A 27,811-nucleotide genomic window follows, 5' to 3' on the forward strand; every position below is an offset into this window, starting at 1 on the left:
GGGAAACGCATAAAGACGCGTACGCTTGTCCGCATGCAATAGCTCACGCCCGCTTATCTACCCATGCGCAGACGGCACAGGACAGATCGCACGCATTGAAGCGCGTTGCGAGCACAGATACCTTATCCCGACAAATATCGGTGATTTGACTGCCCCACAAAAATAAAGTACGATGGCTACCATGTCGAAAATAATTAGCTAAGTGTGGGCCCCCCGGCGCGCGTCTTATAGGCTCAAACCGCTATTCCTCGCGTGGCGCGGCAAACGCAAGGAGCGCAGGCGAGAGCTCTCGCGCGCCAGCAAGCGTATATGTAGTTCGGCCTTAATGAGGCCACCGGGCTCCTCCCTCGCGCTTCTGGTTGGGCGGGTGGGTGCTATGGGAGTCCCGTTTGAAACGGGGTGGTGGGTTGCGCAACCAAGCTCTTGTTCTTTTTTCACCTAATGTCCCACCTATATTTTTGAGAAAACAGACAAATACAAAGAATTTTCAGCATCAAACTTTTTGAACCAATACCGGGAACTCTGTTTTCGTACGCTTCCGTTGTTTGTGGTCTCTCTACTTTTTTTGAGACCAAACCTCCAATTGCCTATTACTAGTCCCTATTGCGGACATGCTTACTTTCTCCCTGCCCTTGAACTCACGGCTTCAAGGAGGCCAGAGAAGCCTACCGGCAGCGGGGTGGATTTGTCATAAAACATCGTCCATCGTTTCCCTAGCTTTAGCGCAGCAAGCACATGCTTATTCGTTCTTGGTGTGCCTCGCATTGTAACTACGCGTTCTAGGGCATCCTGATTTTGCTTCCAAAAGTCAAGAGCTTCCCTTTGAGTTATCATAAAGTGATTCTTTCCTGATTTCATTTTCTTTTCCTTTGAGGTAGTCCCTTATATCAGTTTTCTTTTCCATTGCTGCCACTCGTAAGATTATCTGAACCTCTCTCACTTTGCGTTTGACGTTCCTTATTGCCATGCTGCTGGTCACACCACTCGCATACTTGCTGGTAAGCTTCCAAGTTATTTTTCCTCCACTGTGAGTCAACATTTTTCCGGTACAAATCTCCGAACACTCGTAAATAGGTAACCTACGAATAGTGCGTGAACTACCCTAACAATGCTAACGCAATAAAGCTTAGCTGTATTAGGTAGAGGAAAGAGAAAGTGGACCACCGCAAGCTGGTGATGGTTTCGGAGCGTCATTTGCTGCAGCTTGAAAACAGGTTCGCGGTGTCTGCTCAGGATGCCCAGGAGGACTATAAATAGTCATTCAGGTCGGTGTACTTCAAGAACTGCACTGGCGCGCGAACAGATTTTTGCACCATTGACGGACGTAGCCACGGATCAAGTACCTCTGACTCCGAAAATGGTCTCGAGTTTAGCCGGAATGAATTCGTCTGGAGAGAGACGCGTTGGACGTAGTAGCAAGGTCACGTGCACAACACATGGTCAATGGTTTCCTAGGCCCCAAAGGCGTGGCACGTCGGGCTATCTGTCATTCCCATGTGTTAGCAGTAAGCGTTCCTAAACTCCACTCCCAGCTATATGCGGCAGAGCAGTGTTGCTTCTAAGCAGGAAAGACTAGATCGCACTTGAAGCCGTAGCGAAGGTTCCGGCTTGCGCATTCGGTAATTTGACACACGCGGAGAACTCCCGAAAGGTACGGTCATTTTGCGGGCAGGCAGGCCGCGCGTGTCCTCGCCACCGGCAACGTTCTAGAAACGTCCAATACTGTAGGTGCGTCCTGCTGCGAGCAGCGACTTTGTTGCTATAATAGTATGTTACGCATTGCTTCACGTCAAATGACTCGTGTCAACTACCACTGTTGTTTGAAGGGTGGCTAACTCAGGCCCAGGAGGGGATTCTGGTGCTGCTGCCTGTATAGGGACAATAGCTTGCGACCTTTTTCCTGCGCGTATTGTTAGTTGCTATTGCCTTTCTTTATGCGAAGCATATTACTAGAGCTAAACCCAGCTCCTCAGGCGCGGCGGTGTCGCCTTCAATGACCTTTGACCCCATGCCATACCACGTGACACCGTGACGTCACGACAGAGGAGAAACGGCGCTCCACGTCGCGCCGTCGCTCGCGACGTCGCGGCGGTATATAAGCAGCTGCGCTTGTTTCTAGGTGGCTTTGGCTCAACTCTTGCAAGATGGGCTGGGTGGGAATCGAACCAGGGTCTCCGGAGTGTGAGACGGAGACGCTACCACTGAGCCACGAGTACGATGCTTCAAAGCGGTACAAAAGCGCCTTTAGTGAATGCGGTGTTGCCTTAGAAACGAGCTGTTTCTAAGGCTCAGGCGTGCGTCGCTTGCTCAGGCGCACATTTCGTTGCCGCGCCGAACGCTGCGTTGCTCGACGATCACCGCGTCCAATGCGGGGCGCGTAGTCGCTGCGCCGTAGCCCATTGTCTTACACCCCTTGGCGGGTCGACGGGAACGCTATCGCGTTCCACTCTTGAAGGCGAAGCAGAGTAACGCATGAGTTGTTTCTTCGTCTAGCCGAACCGAAATATAGCCAAGCAACAGCAGATCACCAGGCTAAACAGTGGTCCAACAATTAAAATAAAGGCCAGTATGCTTCGCATCCTGGGCTTAACCTTAGCTAAGCCACAGCCATTTTTTTTTTTGCTTTCATCTGCTTCTTTAGTGTTGTGTGAGTAGTGTGCTTGGGATTTTAGGACAGTGGGCTCTAAAGAGGCCTACATTCACATTTTTCGGCATTTAAAATAAAAAATAAATAAACAGGCGGGCGTTGGCGCACCGCGAGTGCTATCATGGGAAGCCACGGGTACCCGTTAAGCCTATCTTTTGTGTCATTGTGACGTGCTCACGTAGATATTGTTGAAAGTTTCCTCTTACCTTACCTTTTGTCATTCTGGTCAGGATAACGCATATGGGATTTCGGGATAGCCTGCTATAGTAAAGTCCCCTTTCCAACTTTCTTCTACATCTAAAATTTAAACGAAGGGTTGCACCAACGAGTGTACCCCAGCATAAGCCAAAAAAAAAAACTTTTTTTTTTGGTCTCGAGTGCCAGAGTGTCTTACCCGTAGCTTCAAATCCTCTGTCGTCTTATACTGCACAAAAGCGCACCGGTTAGAGTGCTCGTTTCTGGACCGCGACCTTGTGAAGGTGCCGGAATCAAATCCCGGCCCAACTGCAAAGGCATAATCTCGTTCGCCTAGTTTACATTTAATTCTGATTGCGTTTTTTTTTCTCGCTATATTACACGTGATTTTACATCTGATGAATAATACCTGGCTTAGCTATTTTAGGCGATGGTGTTCAAGATACCGTAGAAATTATATGACTTGGTAAGCTTGTACGGGTGCTTTCCAGGAGAGCTTAATGCGGCGCGGATAAGCCCGCCGATGCCCAGCGGCTGGAGGACGCATTGGGAGATACGTGGAATTGCGAAAACGTTCATGTACCGTGCTTTTATTGGACAATAAAGGACGCCAGGTGGTCGAAATTAATCTGGAGCTTTTCAATACGACGTTTCTCATGACCACCCGTGTATTAACTATTAAATACAGAGGGTGACGAAGTAGGTCCGAGCAGAGACTAACATTTAACGCAAGCAGGCACTGATGGTTGTGTTTAATGTTAGTCTCTGCTCGGACCACGATGGGCATGCTACAGACGGTAAGCTATTGTAGATGGATTTTATTATTTTTTTTTATTCGCAGTGTCAGCCCTCTAAAGAAGGTTCTTACAGGGTGATCAAAGGAAAATAAGCATACGTCCTAGGTGCACAGAGAAATTAAGACGATATATAATTTTTCAAGCACAAATCTAAAGAGTGTTCAAATGCACAAATATCACTTATATTCACTACAGAGCTTGGCAACGCATTGCACAGTTCAATTACGACCAGAAAGAAAAGAACTAGGGTGAAGCACATCCCTACGAGCAAAGTAAGGCTGTACAACGTAATTGTGATAAATGCGAGCACTTCGCTTACCTGGACGCCTTACATTCACTGGATCGTCAATGTTTCGCTGTCCATGCAGCACATGAAAAATAACTTTTAATTGCTTTTTTTTCTCCTACGCGTTTGCAACAATTTTAATTCGGAGGGCTGCTGCATTTGCGTGATGGAGTCGGTCTGTCAGTATCTGAGCATATTAAGCGTATTGCGCGGCGTTCAGTCTTATTAAAGTTATTTATTTTTTTAGAATTCCTTGAGGAGGGTACCAAACAATCGACATATATTCTAGGATTGGTCTGATAGAAGCCTTGCAGGCAAGTAGCTTTACGTCTCGCATCGTTCACTTAACATTTTTTTTTCCTTAGGAATCTCCACCGTCTTCCAATTTGCCTTTGAACACATGTTTTCGATATGTGCATGCCACACTAAGTTTTGCGCTGTTGTTACGCTTAAAGACTTAAAATGGTCAGCATGTACCGATAGACTGCCATCAAAAGAACATCAAAGACTTTATTTCAATTATTGAAACAACGATTAGTTATGAGCTGGTCTGCCACGTTTCTTTGTCGCAGAATAAATTAGGCAATCATCTGAAAAAAAAACTTGAATTTACCGCGTGATTTAATTACAGTAAAATTTAATTGATATAAACCAAGAATAACAATGGGCCCAAGATGGATCCTTGAGGAACACCCGAAATAACCTAAGTGGATTTGGTAAAGAGCCATTTAAACAAACTATCTGTCTGTGATCAGCCAAATATTCTGTCATCCAATTTACTAATAGTTCACCCACTCAACGTATGCGCATGTCGATTATTAGTTTAATGCGAGCTACATTGTCAAAGGCCTTTGCAAAATATATACAAATTACGTTAATCTGTCACTGGGCATCTATGACAACAGCGAAGTGGTGAATATGGCAAATCAATTCTGCGGAATCCCGCAAGGTGGAGGGAGTATCACGAAAGGCAAAAATGCCATCCACTCGAATGTAGCACGAGACCACGAAGAAAACCCATACGGGTTTCTCAGAAACAGCACTTCACAGTCGAGGAAAAATTCGTCCTGATCTGGGATTCAAACCCGGGACGAAGGCCTTGCCGGGGCGGTCGCTCTACCATCTGAGTTAACCAGGGGACTTGCAGATGGAAAGCTCCACTAATGTGGACGATCATGTCGTCAGTCAAATTCTGCGACTGTTTTTTTTTTTTTGGCGTTTCTCGTAGGGTTTCCTACGTGTGGTTGTTCTAACTGCGCTTTAGGCTGGACTACCGCGTTCATCTAGTCATCGCACCGAGCTTGAATATGGACGTGACATAAAGTTAACCAAGGGGGCAGCTTAGGCACGCTGGTAATGCACAAGAACGTTAAAGATCGCGAACTGGACGCGCACGAAAAAAAGGCACATACCGTGAAAAAAAAATATAGGTCCGACCGGAATATAGATAGACTTCCGAAACACTAATTCTAAGAAAAAAACAAAAAGAAAGAAACCAGTATAAACTGGCAAAAAGAAAATGACCCTTATATAAGACGGCAGTCGAGCCTCCAAGCATTAATTCTTAAAAAACAAAGAAAAACGTTATAAACCGATAAAAAATGACTGGTATATAAGAAGAGGGTCCACCTTTTTCCACGGTTTTCTGAATAAAAATTTCGACCTATATTCCTATTTTACTATGCATACGCACACAGGCACTTCTGTGTGTGTGTGTGTGTGCGTGTGCGTGAGTGTGCGTGAGTGTGCGTGTGTGTTTGTGTGTGTGTTTGCGTGAGTGAGTGAGTGAGTGAGTGAGTGAGTGAGTGAGTGAGTGAGTGAGTGAGTGAGTGAGTGAGTGAGTGAGTGAGTGAGTGAGTGAGTGAGTGAGTGAGTGAGTGAGTGAGTGAGTGAGTGAGTGAGTTTGTGAGTGAGTGAGTGAGTGAGTGAGTGAGTGAGTGAGTGAGTGAGTGAGTGAGTGAGTGAGTGAGTGAGTGAGTGAGTGAGTGAGTGAGTGAGTGAGTGAGTGAGTGAGTGAGTGAGTGAGTGAGTGAGTGAGTGAGTGAGTGAGTGAGTGAGTGAGTGAGTGAGTGAGTGAGTGAGTGAGTGAGTGAGTGTGTGTGTGTGTGTGTGTGTGTTTGTGTTTGTGTTTGTGTTTGTGTTTGTGTGTGTGTGTGTGTGTGTGTCCTATACGTACATTTTAACGTTCTTATGAACATGGCCCCAAGATCACATGGCCAGTTTCTCGTCAAGCTGTCCGATCTTCAACATCATAGCACCGCTGCGGTAGTATCACCCTTGACCGTCAGATGGGGCCATCGCACTATACGCGTTGTGTTAACACCTCCTTGGCTTCTATCTAGTGCACGTCTGAAAAAAGTTGACAGTCACTTTAGCATACGCTAAAGATGATGAAGGCGAAAGCCTGCACGCTCACGAGACATTCATTGAATTACTTGACATTCTCATTCGAATGCGTTGTTACTTCCTATTGTTTTTTCCCACCAAAGGTCGAAAGGGTTAGAGTGCCTTAGTTAGCTCTATCTGAATTACATGTGCTTTAATTAACTTCTTCTTAGTTAACACCAAAGGTCGGAGGTTCGAGTCCCACCAGTGGTTGTGGGTGCCACCATCAATTTTTTCGCCATAACGCCGGACGGTCAAGTTCTCGAGAAACGCCAAACAACAGACTTTTCGACTCATGAGCCGCACAAGCTAGACCTTCCTCTCAATAATTCATTCAGTAATAATCGTGTTTACTCTTTTGTAAGGGTAATAAAAAGATTTGGTGGTGTCATTGAAATGTTGAAGGAAACGATAGGCAGCCTTCAGGACGAAACTGTAGCCTGCTAGCTTTGGTAATATAAAAATATTTGTCTCATGCGTTCACGACAACATTTTCTAAGCAATAGAGTAATGGTTTTGAATAGCGCAAGTGCATGAGGAAAAAAAAAACGCGGTAAAGACACGACCCTGTTTGTGAGAGAAGTTTGATTGACAAAGTTCCCACAGTCCTTGACCTTACTGGTAAATTAAATTGAAGAGACGTGCTATATGCCAATTAGGTAAGGCTCGTTCCGTGCCCCATTTCTTAACATTGATTCAAGGGTGCCTTGAGCAGGCTGGACAACCGGCCTCTTACTGAAGCAAGGATCCCGGCAGCCTAGCCTGGGAGCTCATCAGCCCAGAAAGCTGCACGAGCTCTTCTACAATAAGTATTGAAAAAACTTGCGCCCCATCGATGGTTGCCTCCGAGTTGGAACACTTCGCGACTTTGTCTTATTGCGAACTACATGCGCCACAGGAGATCTAGCCGGAAACATGTCATGGCCTCCACATTTTCAGACCGCACCCATACCTGAAAGTGACAGACCTGAATTCCCGACTGTAGAAGCAACGCCGAGTGCATGCGCATAATTTGAACTCTGCTGTTTTCTCCGTAGCTGAATCTCTCTTTCTTTCACGTCCCTCACCCCTCCCCCCCCCCCCCCCGTATATAGTAGCAAACTGGTTAAAGCTCAGACAGCATCTCTCCCTTTCTGTCTCTCTCCTTCTCTCAAACTGAACATTGCATCTCTTCTGCATAATAATACCTGAGGGCGAGACCGTTTCAATACTCGCTTAACTTCTTACGCCATTGCGTTCTCCATAGAATAACATAAGTCATAAATATTACTTGATGAGCGTGCAAGAGATCACAAAATTAGCGACAAGTGCTTAGCACCTCTGGGTTGCAGTACTAAGTGATGTTATGCCGCAACTTTATAAATCAGCCCACATTCACTTGATTGGCGTATCCGTGTTTACGTACGGACATAAATACGAGCATCCGGATTTCATCAGGACTATTTTCCAAGACGCTGAGCACAAATACATTGCAAGTAACTACAATGTAGGTGGGACAAAACCTTTACAGGTTTGTGCTGGCGTCATACGTCCACTCAGTCACAGCTAAAACCCATCTCATATGAATTTAGGACACGTTCATGAGGATGAAAGGCCAACGTGGCTTGACAGAACGGGTAAAGTGGCATGTGGTCAACTCATATACATATTCTTTTTGACGCTCGGATGCCAGTACGACTGTCATTGAACGCTGAGGGACGTCGGCCTCTTTAATGTAGATTGCACCGAAAGGCTTTTAAGTCTGTATATGCGGAACGCGCACTAGTATCTTTTTGTCGTCACCCTTATTCGCGATCCGAAGCTTAGAAGGATCAAAAGAAAAGCGAGTTGCTACGCGGACGCTCCGGCATGGGAATAACATAAAGTGTAAAGTCATTGCGTGTTCAGCGAAGTGCAGTGAGCAAGGCGCCCTACGTGCTCAGCATGCTACATGCACGAGAAGAAAGGGCGTGCGCCTGCACAGTGCAGTCATTTTCGTTCGTCCACAAATACTTGCACAACTTTATTTCGACTGTGCTGCGACGTGAGGCTCGGCTTGAGTTTCGTGGCCAAATACCGAACGAAAAAAATAAAGACAGAAAACCTGGTAGGAGATCCTCTCTCATGTTTTATCTAGAGACCGCGGTGGCAGATCTGACCTGCAGATAACCTAGGAATTCTTTGTGTACGAGAAGCACAACTCTTGCGGATCACTGAGAAATTCAACTGGGTTTGCTGCCCTTTAGTTGGCTGCAATAATACCACGCAATGAGAGAGAAAGAGAGTAACGTGTGAACTTTGTGCGTGGGATTTATTCAGACGGATTGCGATTCCACTATTAAAGAGACTTCTGCTTTTGTCTTTTTCATGCTCATTTTTTTTTAATTTTGCACCTAAGATAGGATCTCCATGCAACACTTAACTCGAAATGTGCAACCATAAAAGTCGAGAAATGCATCCGAAGTATCAAAACCGTTGTTCTGTTGCCTCTGTTGAGACGGTATGGTGATCATGTTTTCATTGTGGTGTTCAGGCATGAAGCAGAACAGGTTATCCGTCCTGTTCTTATTGCGTTCTGCAAGGTGCCGAAGACACCACAATTACCTATACCAACTAAACGCTACGAGCCCAAGTACTCTGGTATTACCCTGCTCTTTCCCGAAGTGCTTGTACGGTCGCAGCGATTACGTTGCCGAAAATCATCCGTTATCTACGCACATAGCCATCGAAGCGCTCAGAATTAGCATATGCACTTAAACCTCCGTTCAATCCCACCGCCTAGCCTTTTTGCCAACGCGAAGACAACGCTCTGCATTTTCTGTTATTATGCCTAGTTACCGTGCCTCGAGCATGTCAGGCTTCACAACCGCGGCTTGACCGTTGGCTGCTTTGTGGTGCCTCAGGTAACCTCCCGTAAATTTTTATGTTCCTTGCATTAGAAAAAAGGCCCAGTTTTCGCATGTAGCTTTGAAACAAAGTCACTTTTTAACCCCATATAATAGGCATACTATGATCGTGTTTATTTATATCGCATCTTTCGCGTAACCTTAACCAATGGTTTTAAAAAAGGTGTTTTTTTTTTTCGGCCACAGCGGCCGCATTCTTACGGGGGCGAAACGCGAAAACAAACGTGTATTTAGATTTAGGTGCACGTTAAAGAACTCCAGGCAGTCGAAATTATTCCCGAGTTCCCCACTACGACGTGCCTCAAAATCAGATCGTGGTTTTGGCACGTCAAAACCCCACCATTTAAAGAAAAGTGCTGCTCACGAGCGGAGAAAAACGAAGTCTGTGATACGACGATAAGGTTTCTGTCATACCCACCACTTAATGCCCTTGATTCCGAAGCTGTGATAGCTGCAGTTCGTCCGCACCAAGCTCAAACGAAAATGTTCTTGTTCGCGGGTGTTCCACAAGAAAGTTCAGAAAATAACGCTTCGCAAATGGGAGTGTAAGCCGCAGGAGGAATGGAGCCCTTCGTTTGTTTTTCGCACCTCGTGGCGACGTCGAGCAATATGAGACCAATGCGGCTCTTTGCCACGCGTTCGGGTACTCCCTTCCATAAAGGTAACCATAGTACAAATCCTTATCTACTTCCTTTCATTTGATGAGGAAATACAAACTTTACGTACCACATTAAGGTGATTGGATGACAGAGCGCCCATGGAGGAATAGATATTGCCGCCATAGACTCTGGCGTCATATGCACAGAAAGCTACCTGAGTGCTGCAGCACTTTTAACGCGAAAGCGTCAAGGGCCCCTTGTTAGCAAAAAATCTGGTGTCCGATCGGGCGTCGCTTGGCAAACAATCATTCCGAACCACAACCACGCAGGCCCTTCGAGTGGCGCAGGGGCGTTACTGAACTAATTAAATTCCTCAAAGTAAAATAAGTCACAAAAATAGTAAAGTACGACCTAAACACAACCTACAGACATGGTAGCGTCGTAGCTTAATTTGAATATACCAGAAAACATAATTCTGTTACGCGGAAGCTCAAACACAAACCCCTTTTCCGAGGGACGCGGCGCGCTCGTTCTTGTCTTTTCTCGGCTGTCCTCGTGCCTCCGCGCAAACCTTTTCAGTATGCGTTACAACCAACCAGCTCAACTATTCACCCAGTTCATTGCGGCAACACCATCGCGTTCACCTCCGCGCATCCGCAAGAAAGTCGCGGTTTCTGGGAAGCGTGACAAACATGCAGGGATCTTTGAAATCTATGGCATTCCAGACAGACAGATAGACAAAGAACTTTAATTACAAGGTCCTGAGAAGCTTTGCCCTAGGGCAGAGCTGCGGGCCGCTCCCACGTGGGGACGGGTAGGCCGAGCCTAACCGCCGCATCGTGGGCTCTCTGGACAGCCCAGGTTTGACGTGAAAGGTCTGAGCATTCCATTCTTAAAGAAAAAGCTTAAGCGACCTCCAATTTTCTTTTTTTTTAGACGACTGGGCTCAGCGACAACACGTCATTGCGCAGTTCACGCTCATATGAAGGGGCGTGCATCACTTGTTATCCCTTTCCCTTCGCCTTTGCTTTTTCTTCCCGTTTTACCCTCCCCCAATGTAGGATAGCAAACCGAGTGAGACCTGGTTAAACTCCCTGCTTTTCCTTTTTCTCTCTCTATGTACCAACTATAACAAATTTCATGTCTTCTACACTAAGTCTTTGGCTTGTCGTTATTTTCACCTTCAACCGATTGCGATTCTCCTTTCGCCACTCCGAATATGCATGTTTGGCCCAGTGCAAAACGGGACCTTGCTCGTGATACTTGCTTGCTTGCTCGTTAACTTGTGGCACTATTAGAGCCGTCAAGTGCAACCGTGCTTCTTTTTTCTTCATCGCCGATTGGTCCTAAAACATTCTCCTCTTGACCTTGATTCCTTACCTTTGTTTGTGTCTTTACTGCGCGCTTCTCGACCTCCCTGTGTTCTTCCGTCACCTCTGCTGGGAGCCGCAGAGGAGACATACGACAAAAATTGCTGGATCGAGCAGTGCAGCAACAAAGTATCAAAACATCGTTAAATTCACGAGGCGCAATCATAGCAAAAATAAAAAAAGTAAAACTACCGCAGTCTATTACCGCGATAAAGCTATCAATGCTACCATTGCAACGCTACCAATCACTTGTAATTTAATAGGGACAATACTCCATCCGAAGGCATAGTGGACGTGTCGCTCATCATCTAGATTGCTAAAGACTGTGTCTTCCTCTGTCAGCATGGGCTGAGTTTAGTGGGAACAGGTCTAAAATGGCGTAAATTATTGCTCTGCGAGCTAGAATTTCGTCGTTATAATTGTTCCGCAGCAGGTTTCCATGATGCTGTGCATGTAAAACAAGTTTCGCGGCTTTCAGTTACACTAATATTAAAATTAGGAAGTAGGCTCCAGCTTTTTCATCTCCCCATTATGACAACTATTTCAGAGAAACCTAATTTCGCGAGCGCTTCTTAGGGCACTACGAATATCGGCACATCGCAAAGCATGAGAAAAAGTACGATTTCGCGTAGGAACTCGCGCATAAGTAATTCAGTGTGAATGGCGTGGTTGCTGAATGTAATTTATCACTCGAAAGTGGTTGGCCACCGATAACCTACTTCTACCTGAAATCATCGAAGCGTCGGCAGTAAGCACTGGTGGGCCAGACATGTTTTTGGTATCCACACATTTAAATAAAGATGCAACTCTTTTGGGTTGCGTTTGTTAAGTTTGTTAGTAACATTGGTTTTGGAGATGGTTTTGCCATATGAATTCGGGAAAGATGGTTGCAGGAAGGTTTGCTTGCTACTGATCATGCTTTTAGCAAAATTTGCATATGATGTTGGCAGGATATTTGGGGTTTACATGTAGGTGAGTATTAGTGCATGCGCCCTCTTATCTAGTGCACTAATATTTCCAACAAACTCCGAAGTTGTTAGTAGCCCCCATCCTGTCCGGTTCTTTGTGTCTTCGTCCTGTGTACTTCACCTTCCGTTTTCAATTTGGCAAAGCTAAACCTTCTTGAGAACCGTAACACTATCGGTTGCTGTCGAGCCCTGGTTTGTCGCACGAGTGTACTTTCGATAAACAGCTAAGCTGACGGGACAACTACGGCGTTTATACAAACCATTCTTTTAAGACACTTCGAACAGAAAGAAGCGTTCTGCTGACGAATTTCTGGGTCTTAATGTATGTCCGCAGGGCAGAAATAAAAATGTACTGGCAGCTGCACTCCATGTAACGCTGTCAGCTTGTTTAGCGGTGTCTGAAATCATGAAAAAAAAAAGAAAAGAAAATTGAGAAACATAGCGTAGAGTGGGAAGAAATATAGTACCCAGTATTATTGTTTTTGATAGGCATGTAAACGTACATAAACAAGATACGCACACAGAAACAGAAGCAGGCTAACCATTGCCTGCTCAAACAGACACAATATTTACCCGTCTGAAAGGAGAGAAATAAGGAAAAAAATGTAAGGCAGCGAGGGTGGGGCACAAGAAATCTAGTGACATCACACACCTGTGAGCACTGCAGGGCTGGAGTCGGTTTTTGTCGATGCAAATAATTCCAATGTAGCTTTATGAGTCCTGTGCCGACTTGAATCTCATATTTCGTAAGTAAAATTCTTAATATAAAAAAGAAAAAAGAAAGTCGGAGTTCCGCCTGGCAGGTGAAGCACCGATTCCGATAGCAAATTAGTAGATAGCTATACACAATAAGGATAGTAGTTTTATCAACCATGTAAACTTGTAAACATTCTCTTACTAACTAAATTAACAATGATATAATGTGTAGGCGCGACTGAACGAGGATGTACAAAGAAACAGTCACACAGACAGCGTTCTCTATGTGTTTGTTTCTTTCTGCGTCCTCGTTCAGTCATGCTTACACATGCTATCATGGATTCAAAATAGCAAGCCCACCAACGTGCTTCAACTAAATTAACAAACACGGTGTCACGCGCGCACAGGTAAACATGAACACATTTCGCTCGATGAGCGCGGGAACTCGCTGTGAAAATGCTGCATTGAGGAATCGCGGCAGCGACAGCGATTCAACTGACCTTCGTGCCATAGCGTTCCCTACAATATAGTAGAGGAAACGTTGACGCTCCTATCGTTGAGTCACTATGGGAATGATGGGGAGTACGTGGATTTGTCTGATATTCGTGCTTGTGGATTCAGGTGTTCTTATGTGGGAAGTCGCCTACTGCGCTTTGTATGCCTTCCTTCTTATCAATGTCAGAGCAATCTGTACTTTTCGAAGTGCAGAAGGCACTACGAACACGTACGATTGCTACCCGTTGCGACGGTTTAGCTTGTCGAGGTGGCCAAATCGAAACACGCTAAGGGCCTCAAGGCCCTCGCTTACCCGCGATAAATTCATGAGGGCATCATATGTCGCTTGTCGATGTATGCATGTGTGGCCTATATAGTGGTTTCAATATCAAGTGTCTGTGCTAGAGGTCCTGTGCTCGAATTCTGCCTTCGGACAATTTTAATGCCACTAAATAATTATTTATTCTACTGTAAATTGTTGAAAATGGCGAGCTTACAAAGTCACGAAGCCGTTTGAGGCCAGAGGGACGAAGTTTAGGCAAATCCATGTACTTCCCATAATTCCCATGCTGGCTCAACCGCTCCCATCGCAGCTCCCGTAGATACTAGGGCCAGAGTTCCCTCTAGTAATTACTGTATGAAACTCTATGCTTCGTGCATCTCTCGCCTCAACGCGAACGAAACGTCGAAAGCACAGCGCATGCGAAGCTACCGGCACAACGCGCACTCTGCAAACGTCGCAGATTGCTTTGAAGATGAAGCGGGCGCGTGCTTTGGCCGCGTCGCAGATTGCCTTCAAGATACGGCACCCGCACGACCGTGCCGTAAGCAGCAGCCGCCTCGCCTCACCTCCATGCCTCGAGCTCGACAGGAGAGGGTGCGCTTCTGGCCCGCCTTTCTCGCTGACACAAAATATTGAGCCGCGTTCGCCGGCTCAACTTAACGCGCCTTCACTCGCACATACAGCATATTGTCACGTGGTCGTGACGTCAAAGAACACAGTACACGTGTCAATATTGCGCGCGGCGGCAATCGTCCTTGGACCTTATACGGAACCTCACGGCGACGGCGACGGCAGAAATGCGCCTGGAGTGTCCGTGTAATTGCTATCGCAATATAATAAAAACATCGACCAGTTACAGAAAGATAAGGCTGCAGGAACTTGCTCAGCGACATTCTGCTGAAACTCGCTATGATTGCTAACGACACACGATTCGGGCAAACGTTGCGTCGAAAGCTCAAGGGACGAGGCAGTGGCGGCTTGCTCACGTATAGATGGGAGACGAGGCATATGCTTGCCGTACGGCCATAAAGCTTGCAGGTAAGAAAGCGTTGACCTCTGACAGAGAAACGACACGCTAAACAGGCGCAGCTTTAGTCCAAGCAATCGAAGCTGTGAATGGGCAAATGATCAAATCATCTACAGAATGATGGGGAAGTGGTACACCAAGTGTAGTATAATAAATTGAAGAGAAAAAACGAAAACTCGCAGATTCCACTTCTAAGTGTGGCGTTACCTTACGGGAAACTCTTGTTTACGCTTGCTGCAGTTTGCAATGCAAATTTTTTTCATGAAACAAGCGCTTAACGCGATACAAGAGAATGCCGGACTTTATCTTTTGTCTACTTTCTGCCCAGCGGCCAGCAGCACCTTTATGCGCACCTAACGGCATGCTTCGCGCGCCGCTGCATATGTTCGAAACGGCTGGACAGCTATGCCGACCACCGCCGGCGGAAAGCTCGCGAATCGAAACTCGCGCTCCGCGCTTTCCCGCCACCGGCGCGCAGGCGCGCGCGGTCAGCGTCCATGTTTGAGTCCTCTTCCGCGCATGCGCAGAGACGCCTGAGCGCCGGTGCGCACCCGACGGCGCCGGCGGCCGACGCACATGTCGTGTCGCATCGATTGCGGGTGGGCGCCCAGGCCGCGTCGTGATTGGTCGGTGCACCGGCCCTCGCCAGGTTCCCGGATGCCGGGGGGAGCCCGGGCTCAGTTGGTGGTAGCCCAGGCTCCGGCGTGACCGTCGTTCGCTCGGGTCTCGACGCCGCGGCGGGAACAACCGCAACCCGGACGCTCGATCAGGTAAGGCGCCCGACGGCGCTCGCTGCTTCTGCGCCGCGGTATTTTTTTTTTTTTTTTTGCCGCTCGCGCGACACTATGGCGTGACAACACGCGCGCGCGCGCTCTCTCCCGCGTGTGTCCGTGACTGCGCGTGTTGCACTGGGCAGCTCGTCAAGACCCGTTTCTCGAGCGCCTGCCGTGGATTGATGGTGGCGATCAGCGATGACGCGCCGTTTTAATTTCGCGCTGTCACAGAGCGATGGCAACCGCTGGCATGGAAACGCCTGGCAGGGGCTTAAATTTCGATATCGAGCGGCCTGCGTAATGGGGAAATTTCGTGCGAAATGTTCTGCTCTTCCTTGGTCACGCTAAATTATCGTGACAGCGCGCTTCAGCCGGGAGTCTTCAGTCTCTACTCCGAAGAGAAGAACGCCTAGCCGGGAGTGACGGCGCAGGTACCTCGAAGTCACTACCAGAACCTGACTAATTGGAAGCTTCAGTACAAGTGTTTCATTGGTTGCAACTCATCCTTCACTGTCTTCGATTGCATTGATAACTCGCCTAAGAGTGATGGCAGCGGGCGTACGTGCCGTCAGGCCTCGCGATTTCGGTTAGGACGCGTATAAAATGTGTCGTCAATATAGAAACGCGTAGCTGTATGCCACTAACACCAGCAATTTATTTGTTGAGGCCACTTGCTTCGAGTAATGCGGCCGTGCATTTTGCCCTCAATTTGCTCATTTTCGTGTTTCATCTCATGTGACAGGTGACGCGTGAGTGTTGTTGTGAACGTGTTAAAACGCGCCAGTCACCATTACCATCAGAATGGTTGTCAGCAGTTCTTTCTGTGGCCTTCATGAAATGTTGTTTTCGTCTAAACGAAACGTCACATAATGACAAAATATTGATGCAAGCTGATTGGCGCTCACCTTGCAAGAAATGGGAACAATACCAACTTATGTTAATTACAATTTTATGTTCGTTTTGATGCACTAGTGCTGCTAGGTTTTCTGCCTCCCTAGTTTGGCTTCAGTGCCTGATTTCACACTTCTACAACACTTTCACTTATATTGACTGAATACCTCAACCCGCTAACACGAAAAGATGAACGGCCTTTCCTGCCGTTCCTTTGCTACCCTGAGTCATACTTATCTTGTGGCGAAAAAAAAGATTAGATTGAAAAATAACCAATTCTATGCCGCTGACGTGCTCAGTAAAAATAGAATCGTTAGTGAGTAGCTTAATTTCAGCGTACAATGACAAATGTTTGGAATCTGGGTCAGACCAAATCAGTGCGGAATGCTGTAGCTGTTCAGCTTTATTTATATTTGCTCTAGCTCTTTTCTTTGTCCATAATAAAGCACGCCGACTTATAGCAATTTATGTAACCAGCACGAGTCAACGCGCTCTCGTTAAAGGTAAGGTTGGAATAAAAGTTTGTAACGAATAACTAGCTTTTCATTATTTGCTTGGAATAGGCGGTTAACCAGGACTCTCAATCTGCACCTGAAGATGTGAGAAATTTGTATGAGGAAAACGATAATTATTACAATTATATTCAAGTGTTCGTGACCTCGGAAGTACACACAGGAAAGTACAATTGTCGTTAAAAAGCCATTACTAGAGTAATTAATGAAGCAACTGCTTCACTCAAGTTCCGAAGCGCGACCGGTGGAGTCCTTCAATGTTCTCTGAGAACGTTTCCATCTAACAGTTGATGCCCGAGGGCTTGTCGATGTACTATTTCATTTACCCTAACGGAGGGACATGAGATGGTGCGCGAAAAACACATTTAATGGGAAGAAGTTTTCAATGGATGCGATATGTCCGTCTAAAGGATTCTGATTGCACACTCGCTGAAAACGCCTCAAGAAAAGATCTGTCTGAGTTGTCGATTATTGATGCTGTGTAACTCCAGTGAAAATGGCTTCTACTAAAAAAATTTGCAGGAAAGCTTAAACATCTGTAACTTGCCCTTTCTCCACTATCTGAAACAATCCCGTTTGGGATATAAAACTTGAGGGGGGGGGGGGGGGCGTTTTTATAGTGGATAATATGTTCGATGCAAGTTCAAGGATGATTGACTGCTAGTGGTTCATTGGCTATGGCGCTGCATTGTTGAGCCCCAGGTCGCAGGTTCAATGCCCTTCCTCGGCGGCCACACTCTGATGTGGGTGGAATGAAAAAAAAAAATTATACCGTACCTTGCTTTAGGTGCGCGTTTAAGAACCCCAGGTGATCAAAATTAACCCGCAGAGCTCTTTAGTACGGCGTCTCCCAAAAGCCACTGCGCAATTTGTGGACGTTTTTAAAGCGCACAGATTTAAGGATGAGTGGTGCCTGGAGCGATGCACTGCTTTGGGACAATGGTGATTCCTGTGTTTTCGCTTCTAAAGAAAAGAGAAAGATAAGATGGCTAAAACGTGTGCAATCTGCCGGGTGATAAACATTGAACAGCTATTAGAGGAAAAAGTGCGACGTGAAGGTGATTGTCGTGCGAATCTGCGAATGGATGTTGCTTTCCTCTGATTGCAGACCAGCCCAGAACACATAATCCGGGGATTACATAGTGTAGCCTTTGCGGAATACGATGCCGGTCCTAAAGTTTTCTCAAAAAGAACTAAAACTATCGTGGCGCACCGCGAACAGCCAGCGGAGACTATCGTGTCCATCAAGGCTTCGTTTACGAAGAAACAATATCAAATTTTCGCGCACCTTTGAGATAGAAGTAATGACATATCATTTTAAGAATTCTATCATGAAACAGACTCCCATGAGATATTCGAAGTACTTGAGAAGTCAAGCCATTTGAAGCACATTTTCTGTGTATTCCCTAATCGATGTCGCAATATTACCTTGTAGGGAAGTGAGCTTATTGCTGAGATTGACCTACTGCTGAAACATCAGTAAGCTTTGTGCCGAAATTCTCGTCGCAGTAGTTCCACCGCTCTTTGGGTTTGACGTCTAATAATGCTTAATATCTACAAATGCTCCATGTTTAGCGTCTACAAATATTCGAGCGAAATGTACAAATGTCCAAGCCTCTACGCACAGCCGACCATGTTTGTAAAGAGTGCTGGAATTGGTCTGGAAAAGGACATTTGTATGCAAAAAATAATAATCGCACGAACCACGCGTTCAACTCTGACACGCCTGCACACATACCTTAGGAATTCAAGTCAGTGAAGTAATAGTAAATATAGACTCTGCTACTTGTTCATAGTTACTGACGTTTTGTTGCGCTAGCGCGATCTCGGTTCAAAGCATGGGTTAATACTTTACGGCACATCAAGATGCTGAAGGTTCCTTAGAAAGGGTGACACATCAGATTCCGTTTACACCGTTCCAAGGAAGCGAAAATATATAGAATAGAGGCGCATGTCCAATTCTGCAGCACAAGACGGACACACATTTATGTGATAAAGACTTCGAGGAGAATAAGAAAACGCCATTCCTCTTTCTCCCCATCAAATATCAAAAGAGAACAAAAAAGATAACTGCAATCCCGTGAAGAACGGGGAGAAAACTGGCGCGAGACAGTGCCTCTGAAACGCACGGAAAATGTAAAATCTCGGAGACGTGACACAAGAATCTCGCAACCCGGTCGAACTCGACGCTATTTTGACGATCTCAGGCCACGATCTGAAAAAGGCCAAAGACAGTGTCAAGGGGTGGGGTAAGAGGGAGGGACGCCGAAAGGTTGCCTCTCGAGACCCGGCAAAAGGAACGAGCTCCGTTCAATAAAGTAAAACCTTGTTCTCACTCTATCCTCCGGCCTAAAAAGAACTAGCGAACTCCCCGGAGGGCGGTCTACGTTCCCCCCGCCCCCCTCCTCCTGAACCCCTCCGAACCTTTTTCTTTTTCAGTCCCAAATTGGGGCTACAATTCAGACGGGCGTGATTGGTCTCGCTCCGTCGCTCTCTGGAGTCGATCAATCGTCTTGCCAGCACTCGATGTGAGGCAGGCCTAATCATAAGCGCACCGCCGCCACAGTCTCCTTACCGGTCCTGTTGAGAGCAGCGTGTTGAAATGGAGGGCGACCTCTCTCACTTCGTCTGGCGCCCGCTGCTGTAATCAAGGACGCGGCGTAACTCGTCGCGCAAAACCTTGTCCAATCACGGTCGAGCCCCGCGGTGCCCATATCTCAACAGACGCGTCAAACCTGCGCCAGAACGGATTAGGAGTCTGTACTGCAACGTTTTCGCAATCGCCCAATCTCTGGTGGCCCGCAACAGAGTTGAGCGCCTTAGTAGCAGATTACTGTCGCACCTAGTATGCGCCAACTGTATACAGATCTGAGCCGCTCGATGTAAGCCATGTTACGTATTTGTACACGCTGTGACGCTGAATATATGTCTTTATCCGTGGTTTTCTTTCAGTGTGTGTTCTCAGGGGCGCGAATTTCGGGTAGCTTCATTGCCTTCATTAGATTGTCGCCTGTGATATTTTCCTCGTGTTGCTCTTTTGACTCGCGTGCTGCACATAGTGACCACATGGACACACAAGCAGCTCACTGCCGCGAGACCACTGAAGCAAATCTCTCCGGCTTCTCATTATACAGTCAGCTTTTATACAGTACTTTGGGTTTTTGCACTTGTTCGTGCTTATCGATTCGTATTTCATGGTGCACATACGTATGTCTTTTAATATGCATTACTCAAGAGCCCGGCGGTAATTGTGGCGGAACTATGGTCACGTTGCTTCAGAAGATAGTGCTCAAGAGGTAAACAACATGCATAACCTGTTTAGACCGTGAGATGAGATAGTAAATTCTGCGTTTTATTACCAATTGAAGTGTTCCCTCGCATCCATTCTGTTTGACGTGGACACGGAAAAGCACATTACCAGGATTTAATGAGACAACGGTAGCCTCTTCATTCGGCGATTTGCTTTGACATGGAGTTTAGAGCATGCCGTTGGGGGTGGCTCATGATTATTCTATGTCTCCAGAGGGATATTTAACGTACGACAAGATCTGAGCACCTGGGTGTTCTCATATTATGTACCCATCACCGGAATGCGGGCCGATTCCCTCGAGAATGAAACAGACGAAGTCACGCTCACGAGCAGAACGCGAGACCGGTGCCTTGCCCGCAGCCGGCGTTTCCCGACCCTGCAGCGTCTCTCTCGGTTAACGGTGCAGCCTCTCTGCTAGCGAGAAGCTCTCTGACCCGTCGTTACCTTAAAGAGTCCCTTGATGTTTGGGTTAGGGTACAGCCCCTGGATAAAACGATCCAGCGGCCGTGGTTAGGCGAGTGCCGGCCTTCGCGCTTCTTGCGTCTGTAACGTCCGGAGCTTATGCCTCACTTTGCGTCATCCGTAAACGTTCGTCACTTCCTCCGTGTTCCCTCAAGACACGCTTCATGGCAACACAAATTTCCGACAATGAAGCCCAAGGGACTGTCAGTGCAAGCGTAGGGCAATTGCTGAAACGCGCTAACCACGTGGGCTTTCTCCAAAATAGCTGAATGCCTGATTCACGACCATTTATAAGCCGTTATAAACCATTTAAAACGTGAGAAACTGCGACAGCTTTGTCTTCGGACTGCCGCGATTGACTCAACTGCTTTAATTATCATTTGAGACTCTATATTTGACGCTGCTAAAGAATTCCGCCACGGGCGGTTACATGCGAAGACCGAGAACTGGCGTTTATCGTTTCTTCACGCAATGTGGCGCAATTCTTCCATGACAGCTATGACCAGTTGTAGAGGTTGTGTAAATGTTACCGGGTCATATACAGAAAGGGGAAGGTCGATTTTGTGCAACATGACGTCCGGACATATTAATGAGGCTGCCGGATTGTACACCAGCGTAGGCCGTAATCTATCGGGTTCAGATAAACGCGTTCAAATTAAGGTTATGAATTAAGACGACAAGGAAAGTGTTTTGCACTTTGCCAGCGGCAGGTGGTTTGATGTGCTCAGGCTTCGCTCATTCATGTGTGGTTGTTTGCTTCGGCGCTCGCTCTCATTATATCGGAGCACCAAATGTGAAACTGATCTTGAAGAGGCACTTGATCCGGCTGCACCAACAGACAGAGTCGTCTGGTCATAGAAGTTCAACGAAAAAGGGAAACTTATCGGAAGGTGAAGCCAGTGGCAAAAAGTGCATGGTGGTAGAAACAACTCCAGTTTACTGCCTACGCTAGCATGTCTTTTTTTATTATTTGTGCGAGACTAAGTTAAACCGAGAGAAACATATGGATCACAGTAACAGAATGGCTGTTAAATGTAGTGTAATGCACCATTACAAGTTCATAGTTGTTATGCCCTTTTTTTGCGTGCTCGTTAAGTGGAAGGGGTGGCAGCTGAAATAGAAAGGATAAGTACTAGCTTGGACCGCAAGCAGTACTGATTAGACCTTTCTTCCAATATCGCTGATACGTATTTGCTACCCAGAAACACATCTGTATTCTCGCTCGTCGATTCATGAGCACCACCTCGTCTTGTCTTGTACATCTTTTCTTTTCGGCCTGGGTTACATTGCGCTACCCTCTTTCTCGTTCCTAAATGCATGAGTCGCAAACCCTTGCCTTCAGTATTTAGGAGCCCCTTTTTAACAGATTATCGTACGCAAGCGAAAAATAATAGCTAGCGCCCAAGGGGGCACTAGCTAAAACTCGCGATGGCGTCGGCGCTTCAGCCGGTGTCCTCACATTAGATGCGCCTTAGCAATTCAGACACGCACTGACACCGAATGCGTACCTCATTCATTATTGCGGAGGCAATTATCAATGAATGAATAAAGTATGTCTACCCATTAACACCACAACTAAGCGCAGCGACATTATCACAACACCGTCGGAATTGCAGAACAATGCAACGTAGCTCAAACGTCAAAGGGAAGGAACACGATGCAAATGAAGAAGTCTGCAGAGAAACGTGCTTTCGCTTGCTGTGGCATTGTGGTGACATTTAAGGCGGTGTCTTAGCATTAAATGATCGGCAGTCGGTGCAGACAGCGGCGCTCATTCCTTCTACCATACCCGCACAGTGAGCGCGTTTTATGAGTCAAAACTGATTGATGAAGGCAGAGTGTCACGTGCTCACCCCTTGTAGCTATCGCAAGGAAGTCCTCCTAAATCACACAGGCAGGTATGCAGTGCCTGGGCAAGCAATTTGGTCCATACAGGCCGATGCTCGATTAGTACGGATCTGTATTTTAGAGATACGGGGTTGCGCTTTGGGCGTTGAAAATCCTTAAGGCTTTTCAGCGTGTTAGGCATTTTGTTTGGGTCGCATAAATAATAACGAGGAGGCTGCGCCACATGGACATGAAGCAGGAAAAGTACAACACGGATATTTCAGGGTATAGTGTAAACATGATAATAAAGACCACCGATGGGTAAAGGGAGATGCACTGGTGCAAAGGGTGGTAGTGTGCGGATGACAGGTTACTTATGCGTGTACTAACAAAGGACGGCTGCGCATAAGATCGAGGAAATATGGAGGCAGAATAATACTCAGGCGTTCATAACATTTATAAGAAGTCACCATAGGTAAGATGCGACAATGCCGGTGAACCAAATGCTGTTATGACTCACGCACCTACGCGATTGTTTGCCCGTTTCTAGAAAGTCTCCTCGTGGACGTGTAAGCATCCTTATAGACTGATGAACATTCGAGCACAATACATTCGAGCATGTTGCCTCAATAACGGTCTGGCCTACGAGTACTGTGTCTGCGAATCGTTGAGACTGTCACTACAGTACGAAGCGTGAAATACCCTGGGAGAGAGTTCTCCTCCGTCTTAAAGCCGTTTGTTTCCCCGACTGTTGTCATGTTATCCTGTTTCCACATTCACTGTCATTCAGAATAATCTCCCCATTTTGAATCGTGGGGACATGTTTTGGCACTCTATTTTTTTTTCGGCAACAGATTCCCCATTGTAGCACCACGTCTTAGTTGAAGAGGCAGTCCCTCTAGTTTGTACTAGCTCATACCATGCTCATTCTCTCCAACAAGTTCTCCAGATTTATCATTCCTGGCGTGATTGGCCACACACAAAAAGAGATCTGTCCTTCGGATGCGATGCATAACGTTCCAGTGCTCGCGACTCTATGCTGTGCTCCTCGTCGAAGCGTGCAGGAAGTGGTGCGCCTCATCGCATCTGCCTTTCCCTGTCGCGCATAGCGTTGCGATACTTGCAGCTGCAACCTCTAGCGTAGAGGAAAAAGAAAGAAAGAAAGAAAGAAAGAAAGAAAGAAAGAAAGAAAGAAAGAAAGAAAGAAAGAAAGAAAGAAAGAAAGAAAGAAAGAAAGAAAGAAAGAAAGGAATAAACAAACAAACAAACAAGCAGGAGGGAACCTTGAATCATCAAAAAATAAAAACGTGGAATTATCGCAATTCTCGGAAAAGTACCCATGGCCATGATGGCATGCGGTTGTTTGTAGTCACCCGGTCCAGGTATGCAGGGCTCTCCCTTTTGTCTGCTGCTCAGCTGGCATTTGTGACGCGTACAGTTAATCCTGCAGATCCTCAGGAGCTAGTGTTGCCCTTGCAACAGCAACAACGTTTCTAGGTACTGAGACCCACAACTAAAGGCATCCAATGCGGCTAGCCGAAGGCGAACTGCACGGACTGGAGACAGCGGCAGCAACTCCCCAGTGGCACTATAGCTCTTACCACGAACAAAGCCACGCAAGGCATGCTCTTCCCTATTTCAACGCGTGATTTGCGCATTTCCCATAATTTCCCGAGACAACGGCAGCAACTCCATCGGCACTATAGCATCTACCACGAACAAAGTCACGCAAGGCGTGCTCTTCCCGAATTCAACGCATGATGTGCGCATTTCCCATAATTTCCCGAGTAAAATCAGGGAGAGTACAGCGTCCGAAGAGGTTGCATTGTGAAGGCTAACTGCCTCACGTCAGGCTCCTCCGTAGCTCTTCTTTTTCTACGTGAGCAGCTCTGCCCCTCCGAAAAGCACGTGCAAGCTTATGGCGTCATCAAGTGCGCTGTGCTGCATAACATGCACCACTATTCTCCCGCAAATAATAATGCAGGCACTCCCTCTGCTTGATAGGCAACGTTATTAAATGCTACAAACCAAAGCAGCGGCCTGCGTAAACATTCCAATAAAAGAAAGTACCAGTCCAATCGGAAGTTACTTTGCACATCACCGCACTATCCTCTGCAGAGTAAATTTACCTAAATGCGATTTTAAAGAAACAGTCGGCTCGGTCTGTCAGTCCAAGGTGCTTATCTATTGCGAGCTCCCTCCGCTGTCTATTGCGTTGTGCTGCTGAGCTGAAGGACGCAAGTTCAAACCCTGCCATGGTGGCCGCATTTCGATGGGGGCAAAATGCAAGAACTGTCATGTATCGCACGTTAAGTGCGCGTTAAAGAAAGCCAGGTAGTCTAAATTATTCGGAGTCCCCCACTATGGCATTCCTCAGAATGAGATCGTTGCTATGGCACGTAAGATCCCAGGATTTTTTTTTATTTATTGCTAGCAACTAACCCGAATGTTCCTCCTATTAACTTGCGAGTTCATCACAAGCTGTGCCCACCTATAGCGGCAACATCAAAAGGATCAAAAGGCATAACATAGCTATTAGTTGGTATGTCAGAGGTATGCACTTACTCGAACTTTACGCGCACATTCCTTCTTATTCAGTAATACTTCACCTAAATTTCTTCCTTTCTCCTTCTTCACTTCTGCGTAGCTCAGGGCTCCTCACTCAGTGCGCGCTCTTACCTCATTTTGCTCACTGAACTTTTTTTCTCTCTGCAGTCGTCTGCTTCTGTTTCCAACCTCCTCCCTTCGGTGTAACCGAATTTTTCAATTTTTGTCAGTGATTGCATCACTTGTAAGTAGCCCGACGCTTTTCACTTAATGCAAACTAGGATCGCATTCTATTCACTTCAATTGCTTCTGCACAGTCGGTTCTTTTTGAAGCCAACTTTTTTTACTTTTATGCAGTTGACTTCAATTTGTCTGTTGCCGACTTCATGGTTTACGTTATTGGGAATTCATCGCAGTACATCATCATTTATGGCCTGTTTCTTTTTTGCTTGTTTATTGGTGAACTTGCCCAGTGGTACATGCCGATTCTGGTGGATTGGCAAAGAATGTTTACGCAAGCAGTTCCGCATGCCCATTTGCGCATATCTATGACTCAAGTTATCTATTCGGACACATACCCAGTGGAACACACCAAGTAGCACCAGTTCTATAATCGGAAAGACAGCCGAAGCCAGCTGTCCCAAAGTGGGACGAAGAGGCAAAGAAAGTTTCGCTTTAAATAAAAACTCAGTGCCCTTCCACTATGCGAAGAAGGGTGACCAGCGAAGCTGTGTGTGTGGGCCCCTTAATGGCGAACTACACTTCCGCCGCAGGTCGGCCCGGCATCGCACTACCTTCGGGATCGGCCCACGTATAAAAAGTTGTTGGTCTACGGGTGGACGCGATCCGCCAGATCCTAGCCACAAACAGCTTCGCTGTAAAAAAAAAAATTGCGGAACTGCCGTGGTGTTGTGGTAATAGCACTTGGCCCACAAAAGAAAACTCATGAGCTCGAACTCAGCTCGCAAACGAGGATATTCTTGCCTGCTCAGTGGTATACTTTCACGGCAAGAAAAACGGCAGACAGCCTTATCTTCAGCTAAAACCACAGCCATGATTGTCGCGATCGAAAGACTAAATGCTTGCGCGATTGCGCGCGTCGGTCCTGTGATCGAAAGAGCCACATCGACAGGATTGGATCCGCAGCAGCAGTGGCGAGCGGGCTTCAGTTCATCATACGCCAAGACGTTTATTTATTTGTTTGCTCGTTTATTCCTTGGTTTTCGTATTTCCTTCTGTCTTCTCTATTCCGACTTCGTGAAGCAATTCCCCACGAAATAATTGCTAGAACTTTTTTGCATGATTTGCGGTAAGAGTGCATGAGAGCAAGAAAAAAAGAGAGAGAGCAAGGCAAAATATGTTTAGAAAGGCAGGGAGGTTAACCATAAGTAGTTCTGGATGCCTAGCGCGCACGGGAGAAAGAGGGTAAGGGGACAAAAAGAGAGCGGAACACCGCCACATTATGCAGTGGTAGCAAGCGACGTTGTTAACGTACACCGCAAGTGTTTGTAGACATAAGGAACTTGAGTAGATCAGTTACATACCCTTCTGCGTGGATGACCTTCAAATGAATGAGGAATGAGCAGGGAGAAAGGGTGGAAGTTCAGAACGCTCAGAGACATAAATGGCTACTGAATTTAAAAGTATCCCTAAGGTACTTGATACCTTAACGACCTGCGATAAAGCTAACACAAAATGAATATTCTTAAAATTTTGTACATATAAAACTTTGCGGAACTGTTGAAAGTCAAATAAGTTTGTTTTCAATTGTTATTTCACGACCGTTAGCACAGCAGCCTACTATTCCAATTTCTCTACCGGCTAAACACACGACTTCACTATATGTTGAAAAATGTACTCCTCCGCTTGCTTCATTATCGCTGAGTCTCTTATAGGACGCATTAAGGACCATGCGTCTGCTGAATCTCTCTGCAGGAACGAAACAGCACATCGACACTGATTCCAATCTTTATTAGTTGGCAGATAAGAAAATGTGTCTGCTCACTTCAGCGCTCCGCCTTGAATGTATGACGTGTTCTGGGCCGAAGTATTAGGAATTTCACACAAGCACGTCTAGCGACCTCTTGCAGCTTCTCGAGCAAGTGTTTGGCAGTGTTTGACACGATTCGTTGGCAATCTCAGAAAGAGTCGCCTTCAATGCAATAGCAACTACAGCCAAATCAAAGGAACAAAGAAACGCGGGAAGAGTAGAAGCAGGGAAAGAAAGAATTGACCGTTTTCCTTTGATTTCTTCCCTGCCATTCCGCGAATCGTTCGTCATTCCTCTCTTGCTCATGGGCTCCCCCGCTGGTCCCTCTCCTTCACGTCTTGTCCTCTCAGCTGGGAACCACGCGTCCTCGCGGGCGGCAAACAAGACGCAGGGTCGCCGCGCATGGCGCAGGCCCGATTTTTCGCACGTGCGCCTCTCGCGTGCGTGGGTGCGGCTTTTGCCTCTCGCGAGCTACAGCCCATCTCCGGGACGCTCTGGGGCCGCATTAATCTGAGCATTTCTGGGCCTCGAAGCATGATTTATCGGCGCCCCTCGCGTCCTTTGGTGCCTGCCCGGCCATCGCGCGCCCGCGCCGGGGCCCGAGTCCGTACGTCCGTCCGTCGGAGGGGGCGAGACAGAGGAAAGCGGGAAAACACCAGCCGCTAAGAAGGGAGAAAACGGGTAGAGGGGAGTCAGGGAGGATGAGAGAGAGAGAGAGGGTTTCCACCCGGGACGACGGCGGCCGTCGCAAGATTTACGGCCCTATCAGGGCTCCCCCGCTCGCGCACCTCTTTGTCGCTTGTCCGCGCGCGATACCTTCGCCCGCTCAGACTACTTGCTTTTCTTTACGACCTCGCCGTCCCGCT

General features: G+C 46.9%; 1 protein-coding gene across 8 annotated transcripts in view; it reads left to right on the plus strand.

The window, feature by feature from the left end:
• The window catches only part of GluClalpha (glycine receptor alpha 1), a 689,081-nt gene that overhangs the window by 296,389 nt on the left and 364,881 nt on the right, over nt 1–27,811 (plus strand). For 6 of the 8 annotated variants that reach the window (XM_065430835.1, XM_065430838.1, XM_065430836.1 and 3 more), the window contains exon 1: nt 15,245–15,403. The exons of the other annotated variants lie outside the window; for them this stretch is intronic. The gene's annotated coding sequence lies outside the window, so the exon portion shown is untranslated. Of the gene's footprint in view, nt 1–15,244; nt 15,404–27,811 lie in introns of those variants that run through there. 8 annotated transcript variants of the gene reach the window in all.

Source organism: Dermacentor albipictus, chromosome 4 (assembly GCF_038994185.2).
Source record: "Dermacentor albipictus isolate Rhodes 1998 colony chromosome 4, USDA_Dalb.pri_finalv2, whole genome shotgun sequence".
In the NCBI taxonomy this organism is placed as follows: Eukaryota; Metazoa; Arthropoda; class Arachnida; order Ixodida; family Ixodidae; genus Dermacentor; species Dermacentor albipictus.